Below are 26,090 nucleotides of genomic sequence, written 5' to 3' on the forward strand. Positions count from 1 at the left end.
CAAACCTTGACCCGGAAAATATAAAAAACTATCGGCCTATATCGAATCTTCCATTCCTCTCAAAAATTTTAGAAAAAGCTGTTGCGCAGCAACTCACTGCCTTTCTGAAGACAAACAATGTATACTGAAATGCTTCAGTCTGGTTTTAGACCCCATCATAGCACTGAGACTGCACTTGTGAAGGTGGTAAATGACCTTTTAATGGCGTCAGACCGAGGCTCTGCATCTGTCCTCGTGCTACTAGACCTTAGTGCTGCCTTTGACACCATCGATCACCACATTCTTTTGGAGAGACTGGAAACCCAAATTGGTCTACACGGACAAGTTCTGGCCTGGTTTAGATCTTACCTGTCGGAAAGATATCAGTTTGTTTCTGTGAATGGTCTGTCCTCTGACAAATCAACTGTACATTTCGGTGTTCCTCAAGGTTCCGTTTTAGGACCACTATTGTTTTCACTATATATTTTACCTCTTGGGGATGTTATTCGAAAACATAATGTTAACTTTCACTGCTATGCGGATGACACACAGCTGTACATTTCAATGAAACATGGTGAAGCCCCAAAATTGCCCTCGCTAGAAGCCTGTGTTTCAGACATAAGGAAGTGGATGGCTGAAAACTTTCTACTTTTAAACTCGGACAAAACAGAGATGCTTGTTCTAGGTCCCAAGAAACAAAGAGATCTTCTGTTAAATCTGACAATTCATCTTGATGGTTGTAAAGTCGTCTCAAATAAAACTGTGAAGGACCTCGGCGTTACTCTTGACCCTGATCTCTCTTTTGACCGAACATATCAAGACTGTTTCAAGGACAGCTTTTTTCCATCTACGTAACATTGCAAAAATCAGAAATTTTCTGTCCAAAATGATGCAGAAAAATTAATCCATGCATTTGTTACTTCTAGGTTAGACTACTGCAATGCTCTATTTTCCGGCTACCGGATAAAGCACTAAATAAACTTCAGTTAGTGCTAAATACGGCTGCTAGAATCCTGACTAGAACCAAGAAATTTGATCATATTACTCCAGTGCTAGCTTCCCTACACTGGCTTCCTGTTAAGGCAAGGGCTGATTTCAAGGTTTTACTGTTAACCTATAAAGCGTTACATGGGCTTGCTCCTACCTATCTTTCCGAGTTGGTCCTGCCGTACATACCAATACGTACGCTACGGTCACAAGACGCAGGCCTCCTAATTGTCCCTAGAATTTCTAAGCAAACAGCGGGAGGCAGGGCTTTCTCCTATAGATCTCCATTTTTATGGAACAGTCTGCCTACCCATGTGAGAGACGCAGACTCGGTCTCAACCTTTAAGTCTTTACTGAAGACTTATCTCTTCAGTAGGTCATATGATTGAGTGTAGTCTGGCCCAGGAGTGTGAAGGTGAACGGAAAGGCTCTGGAGCAACGAACCGCCCTTGCTGTCTCTGCCAGGCCGGTTCCCCTCTCTCCACTGGGATTCTCTGCCTCTAACCCTGTTACAAGGGCTGAGACACTGGCTTGCTGGTGCTCTTTCATGCCGTCCCTGGGAGGGGTGCGTCACTTGAGTGGGTTGAGTTACTGACGTGATCTTCCTGTCTGGGTTGGCGCCCCCCCCTTGGTTTGTGCTGTGGTGGAGACCCTTTGTGGGCTATACTCGGCCTTGTCTCAGGATTGTAAGTTGGTGGTTGAGGATATCCCTCTAGTGGTGCGGGGGGCTGTGCTTTGGCAAAGTGGGTGGGGTTATATCCTTCCTGTTTGGCCCTGTCCGGGGTTTCTTCGGATGGGGCCACAGTGTCTCCCGGACCGCTCCTGTCTCAGCCTCCAGTATTTATGCTGCAGTAGTTTATGTGTCGGGGGGCTGGGGTCAGTTGGTTATACCTGGAGTACTTCTCCTGTCTTATCCAGTGTCCTGTGTGAATTTAAGTATGCTCTCTCTAATTCTCTCGTTCTCTCTTTCTCTCTGAGAACCTGAGCCCTAGGACCATACGTCAGGACTACCGGGCATGCTGACACCTTGCTGTCCCCAGTCCGCCTGGCCTTGCTGCTATTCCAGTTTCAACTGTTCTGCCTGCGGTTACAAAACCCCTACCTGTCCCAGACCTGCTGTTTTCAACTCTTAATGATCGGATATGAATTGCCAACTGAGAGACCTGAGCCCTAGGACCATACGTCGCGGACTACCGGCCGTGGTGACTCCTTGCTGTCCCCCAGTCCGCCTGGCCTTGCTGCTATTCCAGTTTCAACTGTTCTGCCTGCGGTTATGGAACCCCTACCTGTCCCAGACCTGCTGTTTTCAACTCTTAATGATCGGCTATGAAAAGCCAACTGAGATTTATTCCTGATTATTATTTGACCATGCTTGTCATTTATGAACATTTTTGAACATCTTGGCATGGTTCTGTTATAATCTCCACCCGGCACAGCCAGAAGAGGACTGGCCACCCCTCATAGCCTGGTTCCTCTCTAGGTTTCTTCCTAGGTTTTGGCCTTTCTAGGGAGTTTTTCCTAGCCACCGTGCTTCTACACCTGCATTACTAGCTGTTTGGGGTTTTAGGCTGGGTTTCTGTACAGCACTTCGAGATATCAGCTGATGTATGAAGGGCTATATAAAATAAAATTGATTGATTGATTGATTGATTGATTAGTTGATTCATAGTGGCCAGCAGTTCAAGCTAAAAATAATAATGGTTCAGTCAAAAGAGTTGTTCAAAATTAACTAATCATTCGCGAACTGCACATCACTAGGCCTACCACAGATTTCCTTTCTATCGCTTCAGTCACGCTGCTGTGGTGGCTGTTCGGACATTCCTTTCACATGCTTTACTGATTCGAAGTGACTTTCTCTTGTGTTCCAGCATAACGTTGCAGAAAGTGCAAAACAATTTGCCCCCACTTTCATGTAAAACATTTGGAAATACAGTAGTTCCGCACGGTCTTTACCTGTCATTTTTGTTGGTAAATGAGATGGATTCTTGTTCATTGTTTTGCCTGTCAGTCGTAATCTGTCAGTCATCAACGATCAGCTTCACACGCTGACGGGGAAAACGTTTGTTGACGTGTGCTTTGATTGGGCTGTTTTCCGCAGTAACGGTTGTCGAAATTGCGAATCCTCTTTTGATAGGACCCTTTTATGTATTAAAATTTCGGTGATTGGTCAAAATTGTGAGCTCTCGCATAATATGCGTGGATTGGTTGATTTTGCATTGACAAAAGCAGTCGCGGAATCTTGGAGGGACTGATTATAGCCCTGCTAACTCAGTCTGTTTGAAGTGACACAATTATCATTTTCTACAGGTAGGAAGTCACAAACACAATGCAACCAGTACACACACACTCCTTCCATCTTCATAGTTTAAAGGCAATGAACCGATCATCGTCTGTGGCAACTTCAATGAGGAACTGCTGTCCTGGTCGAGCAAGCCCATCTTTTATTAATTATTTTATAAGAAAGGGTACGCACAGTTGATACAAGCAGCTACCACAGAAAATAATACCTTGCTGGATCCAGTATTCATTTCTCGACCACAACGTTGCCTCCATTCAGGTGTGCTGCTGTTACAGGCTTTGGTTTTTCCATTTATATTTAGAGGTTGGGCACGTTAACATGTGGGGCGCACGGATTGGTGTCACCTCGTTAGGCCATATGTTTTACACCTGTGCTAGTTTGTCATCTTGTTAGTCGGAAGGTGTTTCACCTGTGCTGGCCCAGGCAATATTTAAGAGTGGCTGGCCCAGTGCTCCAGTTGTCTTGAGAGATGTGGAGGGTTAACACCTTTAGTTGACTCTCCCAATTTGATTTATAAAAGAACAATCCTTTAGCTAATCTTACCTGTTTTCATTTTGCTCTACTTTTTGGTTTGCTTCCTGTCTTTAAGTTTGGTGTGGGTTTTAATTTAGTTTGCCTGTTTTTTGGCAAATTGAGTGGCCGCTCATGCTGGGTGTCTTTTAGGTCCCAGTTGTTGTTGCTAGTCAACTTTCAGTGGACACCCCCATGAGTGTCTTTCAGAACCACTCCTAAAACCCCAACTGTTTCATTTTGGTTGTGGTCAGTGTCTCTTTGTTAGTTCCCCCTTCTTTTTTGAATAACATTATTTGGTTTTCTTGCTGGGGAATGTAACAATACCTCCAAAACCACGACGTTGTCACGTCTCCCTTGAATGTCTGGAGAATATTGTATTGCAAAAACGTTTTGACTGGTCCGCTGGCTCCCAGCGGCAAGATTTTGATTGGATGTTACATTTCAAGAACAGTCCCCCCACACGCCCGTAGAAGGGGTGACAAAGATTTGTATAACTAACCCTCTGTGGGGGTGCTGTGTTATGTGCTTCGCTGTTTTCCGTCCAGGTAGTTGTTGCCTATGCTAGCTTTCAAGTGCTAGTTTTCAAGTTGTCAAGTGTGGCCAATAGTCTGCGGTTTTATATTTATTGAAACTGGATTACGCTGGTAAAGTCAAACGTCACAACTCATTTCTAAACCACTCCACCATTCATTATTTCCAAAGGGGATTTTACAAACACTTAAAATAAAGGCTGTTTCGTGTAGGCTTACCCTGGTGTGACGTTTTGATAACCATGTAAATCTCTCGGACATGGTGATTTAGCAATTTATTAGACTATTTACTCTCAGATTTGAAAATGCTAATTTGCATCAACGTAGTCATCATGCAAGACTACAAATCCCTGCAAGGTCCTGCACGTCATCTCTAGCTGACACCTTTGCTAACAGGTATTGTGTAAATTTAAAACTTGCACAAGACAGTTCACAGAATTGTTAATTGAAAGAGATTTAGCCAATTTATTCATTACTACATTTAGACAACATTAGATAGTTAATCCAGAGATTCTTACATTTGCCTCGATCCGGCAGTCTCGTCCAGATCATCATGGCATTTGTAGTTCTTTATTATAGCCAAATTAGCAGCTAATTAGCATTTCATTTTTTGTGGGTAAATACAGGCAAATATATTTATAAAAGTCACCTTGTCCTGGAGAGATTTACACGGTTATCAAAACGTCACACGAAACACAAGCCTACACGAAACACAGACCTTATTTTCAGTGTTTCTAATTCAATTTCCCTGTTTGACCGCTAGGTTTTATGGGTATTATGACTCATACTGTGGTACTCTATAGGCCAACGGCCACTGACATTTGATTTAGTAAATAAAACAAATCAGCCAAAAGGAAAAGCTTCCTTGACTTTTACTAAATATTTGTATGTTACACTGCTCATTTGTCAGAATTTTGTTTTTTTTCCACATCTATTCCCAACTTAACGCGCCAAGACAATCTGCTGTAGGACGTTGGTACCCACTAATGTGTCTCTCTCTCCTCACTGAATGAATGAGAAATGGATGATAATTGTGCGCCTTACTTCACATAACCTAACTGAATGATAAGGATGCTGAAGAGGTTGATTTAATTTAGAAAGACTGTAGTAACCTGGTATATTTGTGTTAAGTATTATGTTTACCAATAGATGGCAGTATTGACTCAATACGGGGGTTTGCTTTCCGCTATCCGTAGCCATTTTCTATGTCTGCCATATAACCATGCTTGAGAATGCCTCAGGTAGCTGACGCCAGGTGCATTTAGGTAATGTTATTCTAAGTTACAATTAAATACTAAAACATACTTACGTGTCCGGTGTCAGCAATTAAAGAAGCATCCAAGATACTACATATTTGGTGACGAGGATGGGATTGGATGACTGCGTCGGATTTGTTTACCACGAATTCAACGGAGTGTTTGGTGTGCAACGCTGGATGTGAGACTTGAGTGAGCGGTGGAAGATTCTGAAGGATTTATTCCCTGGATACGGGTAGGACAAATTATTGACTGTGTGGGGAGAGAGAATCAGAAAATATGTATTTGGCAACAATAGGCTCGCTACCACCATTTGATTCTAAAAATCAGGAATGGGAGGAGTACTGTGAAATAATGGAACATTTCTTTGCTGCTAGTAAAATAACTGATGCCTCTATACAGAAATCCATACTCATAAGCGTTGTCGCTGCACAGACATACAGCTTAATGAGAAACCTGTTGAGCCCGTATAAGCCAGGAGAAAAGTCATTCCTAGATCTAGTCAATCTATTAAAAGAGCACTTCACCCCTTGCTGGTGAAACAAAGTCATTTTGTGGAGACTTCACAGGAGGAGGTCATCCCGGACTGGTGGTCTCAGGAAGTTGAGCCTTGTTGGTCTCAGGTTGTTTGTCCAACTGCAACTCTGGGGAATGTTCCAGTGTCCTGTCTTCCATAGTCATCCTCGTCGCCAAAAATATAACTTCAAACCCAGTGAAATAGTGCAACGATTCAAGTTTGATTCACACATGAGAACCTACCGAATCAGTGGGGGAATATGTGGCTGAGTTGAGAACTAGCACTGGACTGTAACTATGGGAATACATTATCGCAAATGCTACGTGATCGGCTGGTGTGTGGGATTAATGATGACAGGATACAAATACGCTTGTTATCAGAACCTAATCTCACGTTTGAGAATGCACTTAAACTGGCCCAGGCCATGGAGTCTGCGAATAGAAATGCACTGGATCTACAGGCAAGGGGCGCAACTGCGTGCCATACAGTAAAAGAGAGCAGCTCTGAGCGCGCTGCATTTCAAAGAAGGGAAAGCTGCGGGGCAGCAGCCAATAGAGACTGTTATCGTTGCAAAGGCAAACACGCAAAGAAAAAGCAACGGGTTACCGAAAAGAAAACAGACAGAAGAAAACCGAATACCTCGTGATGCTCTAACTACCTCTTAAATCAAGTAAAAGAAAGTGAAAGTGAGTGCGCAGAGGGTGAGCAAGCTTTCTCCATGTACAGTATACAGGGGGCGAATATGAAAAAGGTGAAGCCTTTCATTGTGGAAATGGGAATAAATGGACTCAAGGTACCGTTTGAAATAGACACAGGATGTAGCATCACACTGATGAACAGGTCCCAATTCAATGAGAAGTGGAAAAAAGGTGAAGTGCCTAAACTGAGAGACACCCCCATTAAACTCAAAACATACACCGGGGAGAAAATCACTGTAATTGGAGTTGCTGAGGTTCAAGTGGAATATCAAGGACAAAAGAAAAGTCTGCCTCTCTTAGTAGTAAGCTGGGGCCAGTACCTTCCACTAGGGAGAGGGATGGTTGGAGGAAATAAAATTGAACTGGGATGAAATCAAACATGTCACCACAGAGACATTGACACCGCAGCAGGTGCTTTCAAAGCATGAGTGTGTTTTCAAAGAAGAGCTAGGGACATTAAAAGGGGTCAAAGCTACCATTCATGTTGCTGCAGATGCTACTCCCAGATTCTATAGGCCAAGATCAGTTCCATATGTCATGAAGCCTAAAGTGGATGTGGAAATTGACAGACTCTTAGCAGAGGATATAAATATTCCTGTCAAGTTCTCTGAATGGGCAGCACCAGTTGTTCCCATACTCAAACCAGATGGTTCAATCAGGTTATGTGGTGACTAAAAGCTGACTCACTGGAGCAGTACCCGATACCCAAAGTGGAGGATTTGCTTTCAACGTTAACCGGAGGGCAACAGTTCACAACTGGACATGAGTCACGCATATCAGCAAGTGCTAATGGATGAAGCTTCACAGAAGTACCTGACCATAAACACCCACAGAGGGATGTTTACCTATAAATGCTTACCTTTCAGGGTGTCATCCGCACCAGCTATCTTCCAAAGAACCATGGAGGGAGTTCTGCAGGGGATACCCAAGGTAGCAGTTTACCTCAACGACATTCTTCTCACGGGAGTCACGAAGGAGGAGCATCTCAGAAACTTAGGTAAAGTTTTGAGGAGGATGGAAGAGACCGGTCTCCGGCTGAAGAGGAGCAAGTGTACACTGTTAGCTGATGACGTGCAGTACCTGGGTCACAAGGTGGACGCCAAGGGGTTACACACTGTAAAAGCTCAAGTGAGGGCTGTCGTGGAAGCTCCAGCTCCGAAAAGCGTTACAAAGCTGAAAGCCTATCTAGGCTTACTGAACTATTACAATCGCTTCCACCTTAACCTCTCTACCCTCTTAGCCCCACTGCATCAACTGTTAAGCCTGGAAATGGTCAGAAAAAGGAGTTACTGCAATCAGCAGAAGTGCTGGTGCACTACTCAGCAGACAGAGACCTCATCTTATTGTGTGGTCCTCATCGTATGGTGTGGGGGCAGTTCTATCACACCGGATGGAGAATGGCACAGAGAAACCGATCGGGTTCATATCAAGAACATTGTCGCCAGCAGAGAAAAAGTACTTCCAGCTGGACAAAGAAGGACTGGCTGTCATATTCGGAATACCGACCATAAGCCTCTGATCTCTCTGTTCCATGAACAAAAGCCAGTACCACAAATGGTCTCTCGAAGAGTTCAATGTTGGGCTGTGTGGCTCAGTGCCTACGAGTACAGAATAATCTACAAGCCAGGTAGATACCATGGGAACGCTGATGCTCTGAGTAGGCTGCCTGTTCCAGAAATCATCGCTCAGGAAGGAGAAAATGACCAAGTCTTGATGATCGATGTGTTGGATGAGGCACCGGTGAACACCGCACAAATCAGGCAATGGACTTCAAAGGACGTGACGCTATCACAAGTGCATGAATTTATCCTGAAAGGATGGCCTACAGTGACAGAGCCTCAGATCATTCCTCGTAGCTTGGCCTTGAGTGTTCGAGATGGGTGTGTTCTGTGGGGTTCAAGAGTAGTTATCCCACCACAAGGGCGGAGTATGCTACTGAAGTTGTTGCACCAGTCGCATCCAGGTACGTCGAGAATGAAAGGCCTAGCGAGGTCATACGTCTGGTGGCCAAAGATGGACCAGGATGTCAGAGTAACAGGAAGTCACCCCCCCACCGCGCTATTACATCCATGGGAATGGCCGGGAGAAACCATGGACACGACTACATGTGGACTATGCTGGACCCTTCCTAGGGAAAATGTTCCTTGTGCTGATTGATTCTCATTCAAAGTGGATGGATGTTTACCCCATGAACACGTCAACATCGCACACTACGATTGAGAAGTTGAGACAAAGCTTCAGTGTCATGGGATTGCCTCAAATGTTGGTTAGCGACAATTTAAGTGATAATGTCCGAAGAGTCGGTGTTTTGGAGGATATTTTGGCACGGGTGTTGTTAGGCCCAAAGACGAAGTCGAGAGCCGTCAAACCGTGCCGATATATCCTCCAAACACTGGCTTCGAGGGCATTATCACTTTTATACAATGGGTTACCAACAAATTCAAATAATGATTTACATATTTTCATCAAAAAGTTATTTTGATGAATTTATTCATACTATTTCATCCTTCCATGAGATATAGTCCCAACACAAATCTAGGGTTGCTACCCAAGCCGGCTGGTCATTCGTTCTATCGGTTCGGTTGCCAGAGATGCGACCCAGTCGTTAAGTCTTTCTGTTCTGTATCTATGGACGCGACCCAGTCGTTAAGTCTTTCTGTTCTGTATCTATGGACGCGACCCAGTCGTTTGTTCTAAATGTTCTACCATACTGGCTGGCAACGTTCTTATCCCTTGCTTGCTAGCTAGGTCTTGTCAAACAGTGCAGCCAGAATAACAAAGTAGTTGCATTTGCATTTGTTTAAGCTTATATGTCAATAAGGATCACGTTTTTGTCGTCTTGATGGACTATCTTCTCTAATGAAGGGAAGGAACTGTGGCTGCAGTCTTTGCACGGCATTTTGGTCTCGCAGAACCCCCTGAAAGTAGCATGCCTTGTGGCAGGTGAGTAATTCTAAAAGTCTGTCTCTATAGCATCCAGAAGGCCCGATTTTGTCAGTCTGTTTGCCGGGTCATTCCTACGATCCGGTCCTTTACCATAAAAATACAAAGATACAGTGTGAATCTCAAAGTACATTTTATGCATTTCGTTTTTGTGGATGTCCCTGGGTGCTATTCATCAACTTATATGAGAAATATAAGCCATTAAATAATAAAATATAAAACATAATTCTTAATTATTTTAGAATGCTATTTTAAAAAGTATTTTCATCATTATTGTATTTATTATTATCGTATTTAAGATTTTCTGTGTCGCTGATTTCACTTTCCACCCTGTTAGTTTGTAATAATTCCCTTTTATAACAGCCACTTGCCACAATGACATCACATTCAGGAAGTGGCCATTTCTGGGGGTGGGAAAACAACGGTGCAGAACTAAATAAATATACGTTTTCTATGTTTCATGACGTTAGTCTGTTTGTCTCACTCATATATTTCCATGCTGTTAGGCTAAATTATAGTGAAAAATGTATCCCCCCCAAAATACATTTGATGTAGAAGTTAAAATTCTCTTCAACTATATGCCATTTTGCTAACTCAATTTAATTTAGCCTAAATATTTCCACCCTGTTAGATGGATAATCCTAACAGGGTGGAACCGAGCAGGGTGGAAAATGCACGTAATAGGGTGGACATTTCTATATAAAAGATAGTAAATAAATCACTAATACCAATGTTTATATTATATTTGCATAATATATTAGCATTTCAAGGATTTCGCTACACCCGCAATAACATCTGCTAAATATGTGTACGTGACCAATAACATTTGATTTTATATTATATTCTGTTTATTTAGATGCAAAACTGCTGCTAATTATATTACAATTACTAATTACAGTTACATACAGTGGGGGGGAAAGTATTTAGTCAGCCATCAATTGTGCAAGTTCTCCCACATAAAAAGATGAGAGAGGCCTGTAATTTTCATCATAGGTACACGTCAACTATGACAGACAAATTGAGGTAAAAAAATCCAGAAAATCACATTGTAGGATTTTTTATGAATTTATTTGCAAATCATGGTGGGAAATAAGTATTTGGTCACCTACAAACAAGCAAGATTTCTGGCTCTCACAGACCTGTAACTTCTTATTTAAGAGGCTCCTCTGTCCTCCACTCGTTACCTGTATTAATGGCACCTGTTTGAACTTGTTATCAGCATAAAATACACCTGTCCACAACCTCAACGAGTCACACTCCAAACTCCACTATGGCCAAGACCAAAGAGCTGTCAAAGGACACCAGAAACAAAATGGTAGACTTGCACCAGGCTGGGAAGACTGAATCTGCAATAGGTAAGCAGCTTGGTTTTAAGAAATCAACTGTGGGAGCAATTATTAGGAAATGGAAGACATACAAGACCACTGATAATCTCCCTCGATCTGGGGCTCCACGCAAGATCTCACCCTGTGGGGTCAAAATGATCACAAGAACGGTGAGCAAAAATCCCAGAACCACATGGGGGGACCTAGTGAATGACCTGCAGAGAGCTGAGACCAAAGTAACAAAGCCTACCATCAGTAACACACTACGCTGCCAGGGACTCAAATCCTGCAGTGCCAGACGTGTCCCCCTGCTTAAGCAAGTACATGTCCAGGCCCGTCTGAAGTTTGCTAGAGTGCATTTGAATGATCCAGAAGAGGATTGGGAGAATGTCAAATGGTCAGATGAAACCAAAATATAACTTTTTGGTAAAAACTCAACTCGTCGTGTTTGGAGGACAAAGAATGCTGAGTTGCATCCAAAGAACACCATACCTACTGTGAAGCATGGGGGTGGAAACATCATGCTTTGGGGCTGTTTTTCTGTAAAGGTACCAGGACGACTGATCCGTGTAAAGGAAAGAATGAATGGGGCCATGTAATGAATGAGGCCATGTATCAAGGGCATTGAAGATGAAACGTGGCTGGGTCTTTCAGCATGACAATAATCCCAAACACACCACCCGGGCAACAAAGGAGTGGCTTCGTAAGAAGCATTTCAAGGTCCTGGAGTGGCCTAGCCAGTCTCCAGATCTCAACCCCATAGAAAATCTTTGGAGGGAGTTGAAAGTCCGTGTTGCCCAGCGACAGCCCCAAAACATCACTGCTCTAGAGGAGATCTGCATGGAGGAATGGGCCAAAATTCCAGCAACAGTGTGTGAAAACCTTGTGAAGACTTACAGAAAACGTTTGAGCTGTGTCATTGCCAACAAAGGGTATATAACAAAGTATTGAGAAACTTTTGTTATTGACCAAATACTTATTTTCCACCATAATTTGCAAATAAATTCATTAAAAATCCTACAATGTGATTTTCTGGATTTATTTTTCTCATTTTGTTTGTCATAGTTGACGTGTACCTATGATGAAAATTACAGGCCTCTCTCATCTTTTTAAGTGGGAGAACTTGCACAATTGGTGGCTGACTAAATACTTTTTTCCCCCACTGTATACAGTATATAGTAATTGTAATGAAATGTGTATATATCATTGTAATTATTGTAGTAATTGTAATGTAATTTGCTAGCAACAATATATATAAATAATAATCTATTTTCATGTTGTGTTACAAACTCAGGTTGACAATATTATTAAAAAAACGTATGTTTTATTACAAATTAAATAAATAGAAAGTGATGTAAAATTATGCACAATATTCATTCTTATTATAGGTGTAATATTGTTCAACCATTTCACATATGTAAAGTTAAATATAGGTAATTGTTTAAATATTGTATTCATTATTGGTGTTCCTTCCACCCTGTTATTGCTTTCCACCCTGTTATGTTTTCTTTTTTTATACAGGGTAGATCATCCTCAACATTGCGGATAGACCGTGGCTTCCATCATCTGTTATGATTAATTCCATCCTGTTAGATCTGTATTTCAAAATCATAATTTAACAATACCACCAAATGTTATGCATATTTTTGTGGTAACTTGTAGAGATAGAAGGGGTCAATTAAACATGTACAAATGGTGATCAAATTCTATTGTTATTCACTCTATTTGAAAAAAACAAGGTGCAAATAAAGCGCTGGTTCTGAAAATAACACATTTCACTTAATAATCATTGTTTTATAATTATTAGAAGAAAAAAATGAATGTGATCAAATAAGGGACATTTGATGTCTCATAATCTCTCTGTCTTCCCTCTCTCTCTCTCGGTCTCTCTCTCTCTCATTGTTAACACTTTCCAATAGTCATGGTCCATGTGTGAACAATCTGCCTATAATTATTAGGATTTAAGTGCCTGAGCTTGACCAATATGTTTTTCTGAAAGTCAAATGTATTTTTTCTGATAGAATACAAACAATGAAGATATATATACCAAGGTTTGTGTGTATGGTTGTACACCAGTATCAGCAGATTAAGTGGCCTATTTCAGCCCACCAAATATAATATGTCTGTTTAATAGAGTCTGCAGTTTGTTGTTATTGAAATGCACCAGATAAATAAGCGTTGTCGCTGACAAGCAGAGAGTGAGTTCCTTGCAAAAGTATTCATCCCCCTTGGCGTTTTTCCTATTTTGTTGCATTACAACCTGTAATTAAAATTTATTTTTATTTGGATTTCACGTTATGGACATACACAAAATAGTCAAAATTGGTGAAGTGGAATGAAAAAAATAACTAAATAACGGAAAAGTGATGCATGTATATGTATTCACCCCCTTTGCTATGAAGCCCCTAAATAAGATCTGGTGAAACCAATTACCTTCAGAAGTCACATAATTAGTTAAATAAAGGCCACATGTGTGCAATCTAAGTGTCACATGATCTGTTATAACATCTCAGTATATATACACCTGCTCTGAAAGGCCCCAGAGTTTGCAACACCACTAAGCAAGGGGCACCAACAAGCAATCGGCACCATGAAGACCAAGGAGCTCTCCAAACAGGTCAGGGACAAAGTTGTGGGGGAAGTACAAATCAGGGTTGGGTTATAAAAAATATCCAAAACTTTGAACATCCCACGGAGCACCATTAAATCCATTATAAAAAAATTGAAAGAATATGGACCAGCATTAATCAGAGGGGCAACAAAGAGACCAAAGATAACCCTGAAGGAGCTGAAAAGCTCCACAGCGGAGATTGGAGTCTCTGTCCATATGACCACTTTAAGCCATACACTCCACAGAGCTGGGCTTTACCGAAGAGTGGCCAGAAAAAATCCATTGCTTAAAGAAAAAAATAAGCAAACACGTTTGGGGTTCGCCAAAATGCATGTGGGAGACTCTCCAAACATATGGAAGAAGGTACTCTTGTCAGATCAGACTAAAATGTTGCTTTCTGGCCATCAAGGAAAACGCTATGTCTGGCGCAAACCCAACACCTCTCATCACCCCGAGAACACCATCCCCATCCGCATTGTGGTGGGAGCATCATGCTGTGGGGATGTTTTTCATCGGCAGGGACTGGGAAACTGGTCAGAATTGAAGGAATGATGGATGGCGCTAAATACAGGGAAATTCTTGAGGGAAACCTGTTTCAGTCTTCCAGAGATTTGAGACTGGGAAGGAGGTTCACCTTCCAGCAGGACAATGACCCTAAGCATACTGCTAAAGCAACACTAGAGTGGTTTAAGGGGAAACATTTAAATGTCTTGGAAGGGCCTAGTCAAAGCCCAGACCACAATGCAATTGAGAATCTGTGGTCTGACTTAAAGATTGCTGTACATCAGCGGAACCCATCCAACTTGAAGGAGCTGGAGCAGGTTTGCCTTGAAGAATGGGTGGCTAGATGTGCCAAGCTTATAGAGACATACCCCAAGAGACATGCAGCTGTAATTGCTGCAAAAGGTGGCTTTACAAAGTATTGAATTTGGGGGGGTGAATAGTTATGCCCACTCAAGTTTTCTGTTTTTTTGTCTTATTTCTTGTATGTTTCACAAGAACAAATATTTTGCATCTTCAAAGTGGTAGGCATGCTGTGTAAATCAAATGATACGAACCCCCCCAAAATCTATTTTAATTCCAGGTTGTAAGGCAACAAAATAGGAAAAATGCCAAGGGGGTTGAATACTTTCGCAAGTCACAAGTTTGGACACACCTACTCATTCAAGGGTTTTTCTTTATTTGTACTATTTTCTACATTGTAGAATAATAGTGAAGACATCACCACCATGAGATAACACATATTGAATCATGTAGTAATCAAAAAAGTGTTAAACAAATCAAAATATATTTGAGATTCTTCAAAGTAGCCACCCTTTGCCTTGATGAAAGCTTTGCACACTCTTGGCATTCTCTCAACCAGCTTCACCTGGAATGCTTTTCCAACAGTCTTGAAGGAGTTCCCACATATGCTGAGCACTTGTTGGCTGCTTTTCCTTCACTTTGCCGTCCGACTCATCCCAAACCATCTCAATTGGGTTGAGGTCGGGGGATTGTGGAGGCCAGGTCATCTGATGCAGTACTCCATCCCTCTCCTTGGTAAAATAGTCCTTACACAGCCTGGAGGTGTGTTGGGTCATTGTCCTGTTGAAATACAAATGATAGTCCCACTAAGCCCAAACGAGATGGGATGGCGTATCGCTGCAGAATGCTATGGTAGCCATGCTGGTTAAGTGTGCCTTGAATTTTAAATAAATTACAGACAGCGTCACCAGCAAATCACCCCCACACCATTACACCTTCTCCTCCATACTTCATGGTGGGAACCACACATGCAGAGATCATTCATTCACCTACTCTGCATCTCACAGACACTGCGGTTTGAACCAAAAATCTCAAATTTGGACTCCAGACCAAAGGACAAATTTCCACCTGTCTAATGTCCATTGCTCGTGTTTGTTGGCCCAAGCAGGTCTCTTCTTATTATTGGTGTTCTTTAGTAGTAGGCAAACGTACAAAATCAGCAGGGGATCAAATTATTTTTTCCCTCACTGTATGTATGTATGTATGTATGTGTGTGTGTATGTGTGTGTGTGTGTGTGTGTGTGTGTGTGTGTGTGTGTGTGTATATATATATATTAGGGGTGTAACGATCCATCTACTACATCGATGTATCGATTTTATATTCCTATGATCCAACTACATCGATCTGTGCTCGGCGAGTTGGCCTTTTGGACAACATATATCAATCTAACATCGTTTTAAAATGTAATAAATCGATTGTATCGATACTAGGAAATAACCCATTGGATTTAAGCACGTCAGACTTTATATGGATGTTTTTTCTTAGCACTTTTAATGATAAAGGCTTTAAACATTACTCGATTCAGTCTGCCTATCCGTGACGTCATCGCCCCGCGCCAGCAGCAGCGCAAAGGCGCAAAGACAACAAAACATAGCATGGCGGACGACAGAGGAGAAGCCGACGAGCGAGAAATTATCAAGCCACCATTGCGGTCCTTACAAGAAACAGGAATCTAGGAAACTTCACCTGCACTGTCCAGTATCCAGGTATTTATTTCAGTCACACTGGTTTAATTTTTGGCTAAAAGGTTACTGAATCGATTTCAAGTCACTGAATCGTTTCGGATCGTATCGTTCTAAATGAAGCAATATCGTCCTTGAATCGTATCGACAACCACGAATCGTGATACAAATCGAATCGTTGTTAAAACGAATCGTTACACCCCTATTATATATATATATATATATATATACATGCATACATACATACATACATACAAACAGTGAGGGAAAAAAGTATTTGATCCCCTGCTGATTTTGTACGTTTGCCCACTGACAAAGAAATGATCAGTCTATAATTTTAATGGTAGGTTTATTTGAATAGTGAGAGACAGAATAACAACAAAAAAATCCAGAAAAATGCATGTAAAAAATGTTATACATTTATTTGCATTTTAATGAGGGAAATAAGTCTTTGACCCCCTCTCTATCAGAAAGATTTCTGGCTCCCAGGTGTCTTTTATACAGGTAATGAGCTGAGATTAGGAGCACACTCTTAAAGGGAGTGCTCCTAATCTCAGTTTGTTACCTTTATAAAAAACACCTGTCCACAGCAGCAATCAATCAATCAATCAGATTCCAAACTCTCCACCATGGCCAAGACCAAAGAGCTCTCCAAGGATGTCAGGGACAAGATTGTAGACCTACACAAGGCTGGAATGGGCTACAAGACCATCGCCAAGCAGCTTGGTGAGAAGGTGACAACAGTTGGTGCGATTATTCACAAATGGAAGAAACACAAAATAACTGTCAATCTCCCTCGGCCTGGGGCTCCATGCAAGATCTCACCTCGTGGAGTTTCAATGATCATGAGAACGGTGAGGAATCAGCCCAGAACTACATGGGAGTAGTTAAATAGTACCCGCAAAACATCAGTCTCAACGAAAACAAGGACATTTCTAAGTGACCCCAAACTTTTGAACGGTAGTGTATATATTTTCCTACAGGAAAGGATTTTAGAATATTTGTATAAAAAGCTGTCGCCAATTGGATGGAAACCTAGCTATAGACACCCTAAAGACTGGCAAGAGCTCTAGTCCTGTGCCACATGGTTCACCAGCAGACTCAAACATCTAAAGAATAAGCTACCAGCCAAACAAGCTTTTAAGAATTTTACCCCCCCATTCTCATCTGGAGGTTGAGCATTTGTTCGTCTCTATCTCTGTAATGTGTCTATGCATTTATAAAAAGAATAGGGACCACAATGGCAATAAGTCCCCGACTTTATTGTGCAATCCCGGTCACTTTTTAAAAAATCGTTCTGTATATAAGCATTCTTTTTTTATATTGAAGTGCCCGAAGTCGGTATGCTATGTTTTGGTTGTGTGGTGCATTGGCACAGAAACCCGTTGGTGGAATTTTTTTCCCATGTATTTTATATAATGATAAATATGGAATCAAAATGTTGAAAATCTGATTTCCCCCTAGCTGATCATTGTCTGCAGCCGGCTCTGATCGTAGTGTAATTAAACAGGCAGGGAGAGTGATCTCGTCTGTGGTGATCGGCGAACCCTCAACCTTCTAGACCGTAGCCCTGCGTGGCATCGACTGTGCCACAAAAGCATGCTGAAGTGGCAAAGTCGATATCCACGTTCATAAACACAGGGTCGCTGCAGTTATTGTTATTTTTGGTTGTAAACATTATTTTGAGTTAATTCTATGAGGGTATTCCATTTATTTTATAGTACAAGGGGAGAGTGCATTTCCCCAATATTTTTAATGTTGGGGAGGGGGGGTGCATTTCTTTTTTTATGACACCTTGAGTTGGATCAGCCCCTCCAGTAAATTTTGATCAGTCCCTAACAAACATTCAGTGCTGAGAGAGTCGCACCACAGGGACAGGAGCTGGATCAAAGTTTAAGTTAAGATTAAAAGTGACCCAAAAGTCATAATGACACAGCGAGAAACTTGAACAAATGTTGCCAACGCTGATGCAATGCTCTTACATTTCAGTCATTTAGCAGACGCTCTTATCCAGAGCGACTTACAGTTAGTGAGTGAATACATGATCTTTTTTTTTTTTCATACTGGCCCCCTGTGGGAATCGAACCCACAACCCTGGCATTGCAAACGCTATGCTCTACCAACTGAGCTACATCCCTGCCGGCCATTCCCTCCCCTACCCTGGATGACGCTGGGCCAATTGTGCGCCGCCCCATGGGTCTCCCGGTCGCGGACGGCTACGACAGAGCCTGGTCCGAACCAGGACCTCTAGTGGCACAGCTAGCACTGCGATGCAGTGCCATAGACCACTGCGCCACTTGGGAGGTAACTTTTGCAGCAATTACCCCAAGATACTTGCAGCTGTATGTCTCTATAAGCTTGGCACATCTAGCCACTGGGATTTTTGCCCATTCTTCAAGACGAAACTGCTCCAGCTCTTTCAAGTTGGATGGGTTCCGCTGGTGTACAGCAATCTTTAAGTCATACCACAGATTCTCAATTGGATTGTGGTCTGGGCTTTGACTAGGCCATTCCAAGACATTTAAATGTTTCCCCTTAAACCACTCTAGTGTTGCTTTAGCAGTATGCTTATGGTCATTGTCCTGCTGGAAGGTGAACCTCCGTCCCAGTCTCAAATCTCTGGAAGACTGAAACAGGTTTCCCTCAAGAATTTCCCTGTATTTAGCGCCATCCATCATTCCTTCAATTCTGACCTGTTTCCTAGTCCCTGCTGAAGAAAAACTTCCACACAGCATGATGCTCCCACCACCATGCTTCACTGTGGGGATGGTGTTCTCGAGGTGATGAGAGGTGTTGGGTTTGCGCCAGACATAGCGTTTTCCTTGATGGCCAGAAAGCTCAATTTTAGTCTCATCTGACAAGAGTACCTTCTTCCATATGTTTGGGGAGTCTCCCACATGCTTTTTGGCGAACACCAAACGTGTTTGCTTATTTTTTTCTTTAAGCAATGGATTTTTTTGGGCCACTCTGTACGGCTTAAAGTGGTCCTATGGACAGAGACTCCAATCTCCGCTGTGGAGCTTTTCAGCTCCTTCAGGGTTATCTTTGGTGTCTTCGTTGCCTCTGATTAATGCCCTCCTTGCCTGGTCTGTGAGTTTTGGTGGGCGGCCCTCTCTTGGCAGGTTTGTTGTGGTGCCATATTCTTTCAACTTTTTTATTATGGATTTAATGGTGCTCTGTGGGATGTTCAAAGTTTTGGATATTTTTTATAACCCAACCCTGATCTGTACTTCCCCACAACTTTGTCCCTGACCTGTTCGGAGAGCTCTTTGGTCTTCATGGTACCGCTTGCTTGGTGGTGCCCCTTGCTTAGTGGTGTTGCAGACTCTGGGGCATTTCAGAGTAGGTGTGTATATATACTGAGATGTTATAACAGATCATGTGACACTTAGATTGCACACAGGTGGCCTTTAATTAACTAATTATGTGACTTCTGAAGGTAATTGGTTTCACCAGATCTTATTTAGGGGCTTCATAGCAAAGGGGGTGAATACATAAGCACGCACAACTTTTCCGTTATTTAGTTTTTAGAATTTTTTTTAACAAGTTTTTTTTTTCATTCCCCACATCACCAATTTGGACTATTTTGTGTATGTCCATCACATGAAATCCAAATAAAAATCAATTTAAATTACAGGTTGTAATGCAACAAAATAGGGAAAACACCAAGGGGGATGAAAACTTTTGCAAAGCACTGTATATGGAAGAGAAGCTTAGGCCTAAACCCAGAAAGATAGAGAGCGATAGAGATATGCCGGTGGCATGCTACGATACCGACATGCATTTCTTTATGTCAGATGGCTTCTGTGTCTGCTATACAGATATAGACGTACAGAAGGCTAATTCGTAAATTTTCGATCAGAACATTTTGTATAAAGATAAGCATATTGTTCGATTATAGAAGTAACTCTGGTAGGCCTGAAACAGACTTCCTCACCTCAAGTTCAACTGTCGGAGTCAGTTGGTGCGCCGGGCTCACTGCCTTCATATCATAGACCTGCAGTAGCTAAAGCTTAATAGTAGCCACACCATACCAAACCTTCAAACATTTCTAAACTTTATTAGGGTAATATCAAAAGTAAGTCAAGCCATTGTTTATAGGGAAAATTTTAGCAAACGAGTGAATGTAAACAGGGAAAAAACACACTACCCTCCCCTGTGCCAAATAAAAAAAACACACAACCCTCCCCAAAGCAACAAAAGAAAGTTTGACAACCCTCCCCTATTTTCTCCCTTATTACTTTCACCCTGCTGGCGGAAACAGGACGGCCCCTGTAAGTGAAAAGGGCCCTCCTGATCCCCTCAAATCCCCTGATTAGAGAGCTCTTTTAACCTTGTGCCAGTGTGACGAAGCCCTCGTCTGTGCACCTCGGGTAGATTAGTGTGTAATCCCTTGGGTCCCTGCCACAAGCCCGCCAGGACGCCGTCTAATTGGAGACTGTGCCTACTACGGAGCAGAGTTGAAGCTAACCAAGGAAATATACCTGGGAGATACTTGTATCGAGAAGGACGGTAGCAGAGCCTTTTCAAATCTGCAATTGATCCTCACACCTCACGAACAGCCAAAAAAGTTGATAAGAACTTTAAATTGAAATGGATGAAGGGATAGATCAGATGCAACCTGACTGACTGATAGATACATGAGCCATTCCCATAGGCTCTACACATAAATTCCCAGACACAGGTGATGGGGATGTGTTCTGAGGCCCAAGATGGCCTAGAAATGGCAGCCAAAGAGATGTCTGGGTCAAGCCACCATGCCTGAGGGCACAGACTGTAGGGGCCATTCTGTCTCTTAGGATCCAACAATGAAGTGTAAAATGTCCTGCACAGGCTATGGAACCCAGTGCCAAAATCTGATGCTCAAACCAATGAGTTACAGACTTCTGTCAGTCAGTCTAGAAATTGAGTATGACTTTCATACATATCATTACGATACAACGTTGACTATTTGGGTTGGCCTTTATATTGTCCTTTTCACAGAAGTACGATTTGTTTTCTCATAATCTCAGTTAACCCAGAACTACACTGAACATATATATAAATGCAACATGTAAAGTGTTGGTCCCATATCAAGAAGCTGATTAAACAGCATGATCATTACACAGGTGCATCTTGTGCTGGGGACAATAAAAGGCCACTTTAAAATGTGCAGTTTTGTCACACTACACAATGAGAAAGAAGAAGAAACCCACACTCTGCTCTTGCTAGTATCACTGCTCTTTATTAAGCTTTACGCATCGGCCTCAAGGCCTTCGAGCTTTCTTATTTTTTCTCATTCAATTGTCACCATCCACCTGTGATGTTAAATAGCCATCACTAGCACATTAGAGGCTGCTGCTGCCTATTGCAATCACTGGCCACTTTAAGAAATGGAACACTAGTCACTTTAATAATGTTTACATATCTTGCACTACTCATCTCATATGTACACTGCCGATTTTGCAGGTTTTCCTACTTACAATGCATGTAGAGGGCTGTAATTTTTATCATAGGTACACTTCAACTTCAATCCAGAAAATCACATTGTATGATTTTTAAGTAATTCATTTGCATTTTATTGCATGACATAAGTATTTGATCACCAACAAACCAGTAAGAATTCCGGCTCTCACAGACCTGTTAGTTTTTCTTTAAGAAGCCCTCCTGTTCTCCACTCATTACCTGTATTACCTGTACCTGTTTGAACTCGTTACCTGTATAAAAGACACATGTCCACACACTCAATCAAACAGACTCCAACCTCTCCAAAATGGCCAAGACCAGAGAGCTGTGTAAGGACATCAGGGATAAATTGTAGACCTGCACAAGGCTGGGATGGGCTACAGGACAATAGGCAAGCAGCTTGGTGAGAAGGCAACAACTGTTGGCGCAATTATTAGAAAATGGAAGAAGTTCAAGATGACGGTCAATCACCCTCGGTCTGGGGCGCCATGCAAGATCTCACCTCGTGGGGCATCAATGACCATGAGGAAGGTGAGGGATCAGCCCAGAACTACAGCAGGACCTGGTCAATGACCTGAAGAGAGCTGGGACCACAGTCTCAAAGAAAACCATTAGTAACACACTACGCCGTCATGGATTAAAATCCTGCAGCACACACAAGGTCCCCCTGCTCAAGCCAGCGCATGTCCAGTCCTGTCTGAAGTTTGCCAATGACCATCTGGATGATCCAGAGGAGGAATGGGAGAAGGTCATGTGGTCTGATGAGACAAAAATAGAGCTTTTTGGTCTAAACTCCACTCGCCGTGTTTGGAGGAAGAAGAAGGATGAGTACAACCCCAAGAACACCATCCCAACCGTGAAACATGGAGCTGGAAACATCATTCTTTGGGGATGCTTTTCTGCAAAGGGGACAGGACGACTGCACCGTATTGAGGGAAGGATGGATGGGGCCATGTATCGCAAGATCTTGGCCAACAACCTCCTTCCCTCAGTAAGAACATTTAAGATGGGTCGTGGCTGGGTCTTCCAGCATGACAACGACCCGAAACACACAGTCAGGGCAACTAAGGAGTGGCTCTGTAAGAAGCATCTCAAGGTCCTGGAGTGGCCTAGCCAGTCTCCAGACCTGATCCCAATAGAACATCTTTGGAGGGAGCTGAAAGTCCGTATTTCCCAGCAACAGCCCCGAAACCTGAAGGATCTGGAGAAGGTCTGTATGGAGGAGTGGGCCAAAATCCCTGCTGCAGTGTGTGCAAACCTGGTCAAGACCTACAGGAAACGTATGATCTCAGTAATTGCAAACCAAGGTTTCTGTACCAAATATTAAGTTCTGCTTTTCTGATGTATGAAATACTTATGTCATGCAATAAAATGCAAATGAATTACTTAAAAATCATACAATGTGATTTTCTGGATTTTTGTTTTAGATTCCGTCTCTCGCAGATGAAGTGTACCTAAGATAAAAATTACAGACCTCTACATGCTTTGTAAGTAGGAAAACCTGCAAAATCGGCAGTGTATCAAATACTTGTTCTCCCCACTGTATATACTGCGTTCTATTCTATAATATTCTTCTGTATCTTAGTCCATGCCGCTCTGTCATTGCTTGTCCATATATGTATATATTCTTAAATCCCATTCCTTAGTTTTTTGTGTTTATTGGGTATGTGCTGTGTAATTGTTAGATATTACTGCACTGTCGGAGCTAGAAGCACAAGCATTTCGCTACACTCGCTATAACATCTTCTAAACACGTGTATGTGACAAATACAATTTGATTTGATTTGAAGACAGCTCAGATGTGCGAGTGCCTTTTTACATTTTGAGTCACACTACACAATGACACAGATGTCTCAAGTTTTGAGGGATCTTGCAATTGGCATGCTGACTGCAGAGATGTCCACTAGAGCTGTTGCCAGTGAATTACATTTACCATAAGCCGCCTCCAACGTCGTTTTAGAGAATTTGGCAGTACTTCCAACCAACCTCACAACCGCAGAGCACGTGCAGCCATGCCAGCCGAGGACCTCCACATCTGGCTTCTTCATCTGAGACCAGCTACTCGGACAGCTGATGAAACTCTGGGTTTGCACAACCGAATAATTTCTCCACATTGTGTCAGATACCGTCTCAGGGAAGCTCATCTGCATGCTCGTCGTCCTCACCAGGGTCTTGACCTGACTGCAGTTTGGCGTTGTAATCTACTTCAGTGGGCAAATGCTCACCTTCGAAGGCCACTGGCACGCTGGAGAAGTGTGCTCTTCACGGATTAATCCTGGTTTCAACTGTACCAAGCAGATGGCAGACGTTGTGTGGGCAAGCGGTTTGCTGATGCCCACGTTCTGAACAGAGTGCCCCATGGTGCGGTTTGCTGATGTCAACATTGTGAACAGAGTGCCCCATGGTGGCGGTGGGGTTATGGTATGGGCAGGCATAAGCTACAGACAACAAACACAATTGCATTTTATCGATGGCAATTTGAATGCATAGAGATACCGTGATGAGATCCCGAGGCCCATTGTCGTGCCATTCATCCGCCACCATCAACTCATGTTGCAGCATGATAATGCAAGGCCCCATGTCGCAAGGATCTGTACACAATTCCTGGAAGCTGAAAATGTCCCAGTTCTTCCATGGCCTGTAAAATCTTGCCTAATTTGGTCTGATGCTCGATAGTCTGTCCACGAGAGATGAATTTTCACCCAGCAGTTATAAGCAATGATTTTATTAACATAAAGTCTCTGTGCGCGATTATGCATTTTTCCTCTTTCCATTTCCAATTATCTTGCCACCAGAATGCATACCACTGCATACCATTTCTCTATGAATTTTAATGGGACTTTTTTCTGGAATTTAACTGTTATTCTTCAAAAATGTTATGTCAAGGGGAATCAAGTGTCCTAGATATGCTTTGGTGACTGTTACCAGGTCTTTGTAAAATCATCCCAGTGGCCTGTTCTGAAACTGGTGACATCACTAGCTTGGATCTAACGTACCATACAATATGATTCAAGATCACTGTTGTTATAACATGTGATTGCCGGTAAATACTTAAACCTATATTAATCGCATTTAAAATTACTAACTCTAGAATTGAAGGTCCATGTTCTTCAGATGTGTCCTAAATGCAACAGGTTACCTGATGTGACTTGGTTCAAACTGTAGCAGATGGCATATTATGGCTCTGAGATGCTGAACTCGCACTCAAACCACAAAACAAGGAAACTTGCTGGAGACCGAGACAGAAACAAATATTTTTGTATTTGCCATATGCTTGAAGGTGAGTACAAAAAAGTGCAGGTGCTGAATGCAGAAAAGTCTAACAGAAAAGCATACGTTTCAACGTTATACCATCATCAGTGCCTTTTTATTGCCGTGGAAGTCAATATTTTGTAAATGTTCATAATAGCATAAAAACTTATTTCATTCAGAATTTATCATGGTATTGTTATTCGATAGGACAATTAATGTGATTAAAATGAAGTAGAAAAAGCTGTTTTGTGCACTTGAGGTTGAGTTTATTAGTTTCAATTGGTTGGTGGAAAATCAATCTGTAACTAGGGACTGGTGCTGTGCCTTGTATTCGATTAAGAGGGCTGAGTCACAGTGCATATGCGCTGACGTGGCATTGTGACCTGCTCATTCTGAACAACGGCTTGTTTTTCGACCCCAAAGAAAGGAGAGAGGTTGCCATGGCTTTAGGGTTGCTAAGGACTGAGCGGCTCCTTTGGTTCAGATAGCACATCTTGATAGGCCAAATTAAAGTGAATGTCCACTTTACTGTCGACCCTATGTGGAGGCAGCGAGGAGGGTTGGATTACAATCACTATGCTATTGTGTAATAAATATATTTATTGATGTAAGCTAATTTATGTTGGACCCTAGTCTCTTCCCACAGCCACCGTATGGGTGAAGCGCCTTACGGGGAGCGCCAAGAGTCCTGTAAGCGAGACTACAAGGACCCATGAGCTGTTATGAATGCTTACAAAAAGTATTATAACGCTCTATACAAGAGATTCAACTATTGGTATAAATTAACAGGGCAATTGTTATGGTTGTCCCAAAGCTTATGGTGAAATTGAGAACACATGAGAACAGAAGGGAAGAGAAACACACAGGAAGATACTGGCTATTATTTGATAGCTGTCCTTTTACATCAGTCATTCTACTCTGATCGTGTCCTACAGGTCAGTTACATAACATGAACTAATAAGGATCCTTTCAGGGATCAAGGTAAGGATAATTTCAGGGATCAAGGTAAGGATAATTTCAGGGGGTATGTTTATGCTTTTAATTGCAATTAATTATATAATGGAGCAACCCAATTGTATTATGTTGTATTGTTAGCGCTTACCTACACAGTCTTCATGCAACACTATCATATTCAAGGATCTGTGTGAGAGTTCCCCCTATGGGCCAAAGCCTAGCGAGAGGCCCCATCTATCTCATCTGTGTCAGCCCTTTAATCCACTTCCTCAGATGGGAGCATGATACTAGCCA

General features: G+C 42.3%; 1 protein-coding gene across 1 annotated transcript in view; it reads right to left on the reverse strand.

Annotated features, from left to right (window-relative positions):
- Window positions 1-26,090, reverse strand: part of LOC121555296 (cellular retinoic acid-binding protein 1) — a 69,761-nt gene that overhangs the window by 35,506 nt on the left and 8,165 nt on the right. The gene's annotated exons all lie outside the window — the stretch shown is intronic.

The sequence above is a fragment of the Coregonus clupeaformis genome, chromosome 11 (genome assembly GCF_020615455.1).
Source record: "Coregonus clupeaformis isolate EN_2021a chromosome 11, ASM2061545v1, whole genome shotgun sequence".
NCBI lineage: Eukaryota > Metazoa > Chordata > Actinopteri > Salmoniformes > Salmonidae > Coregonus > Coregonus clupeaformis.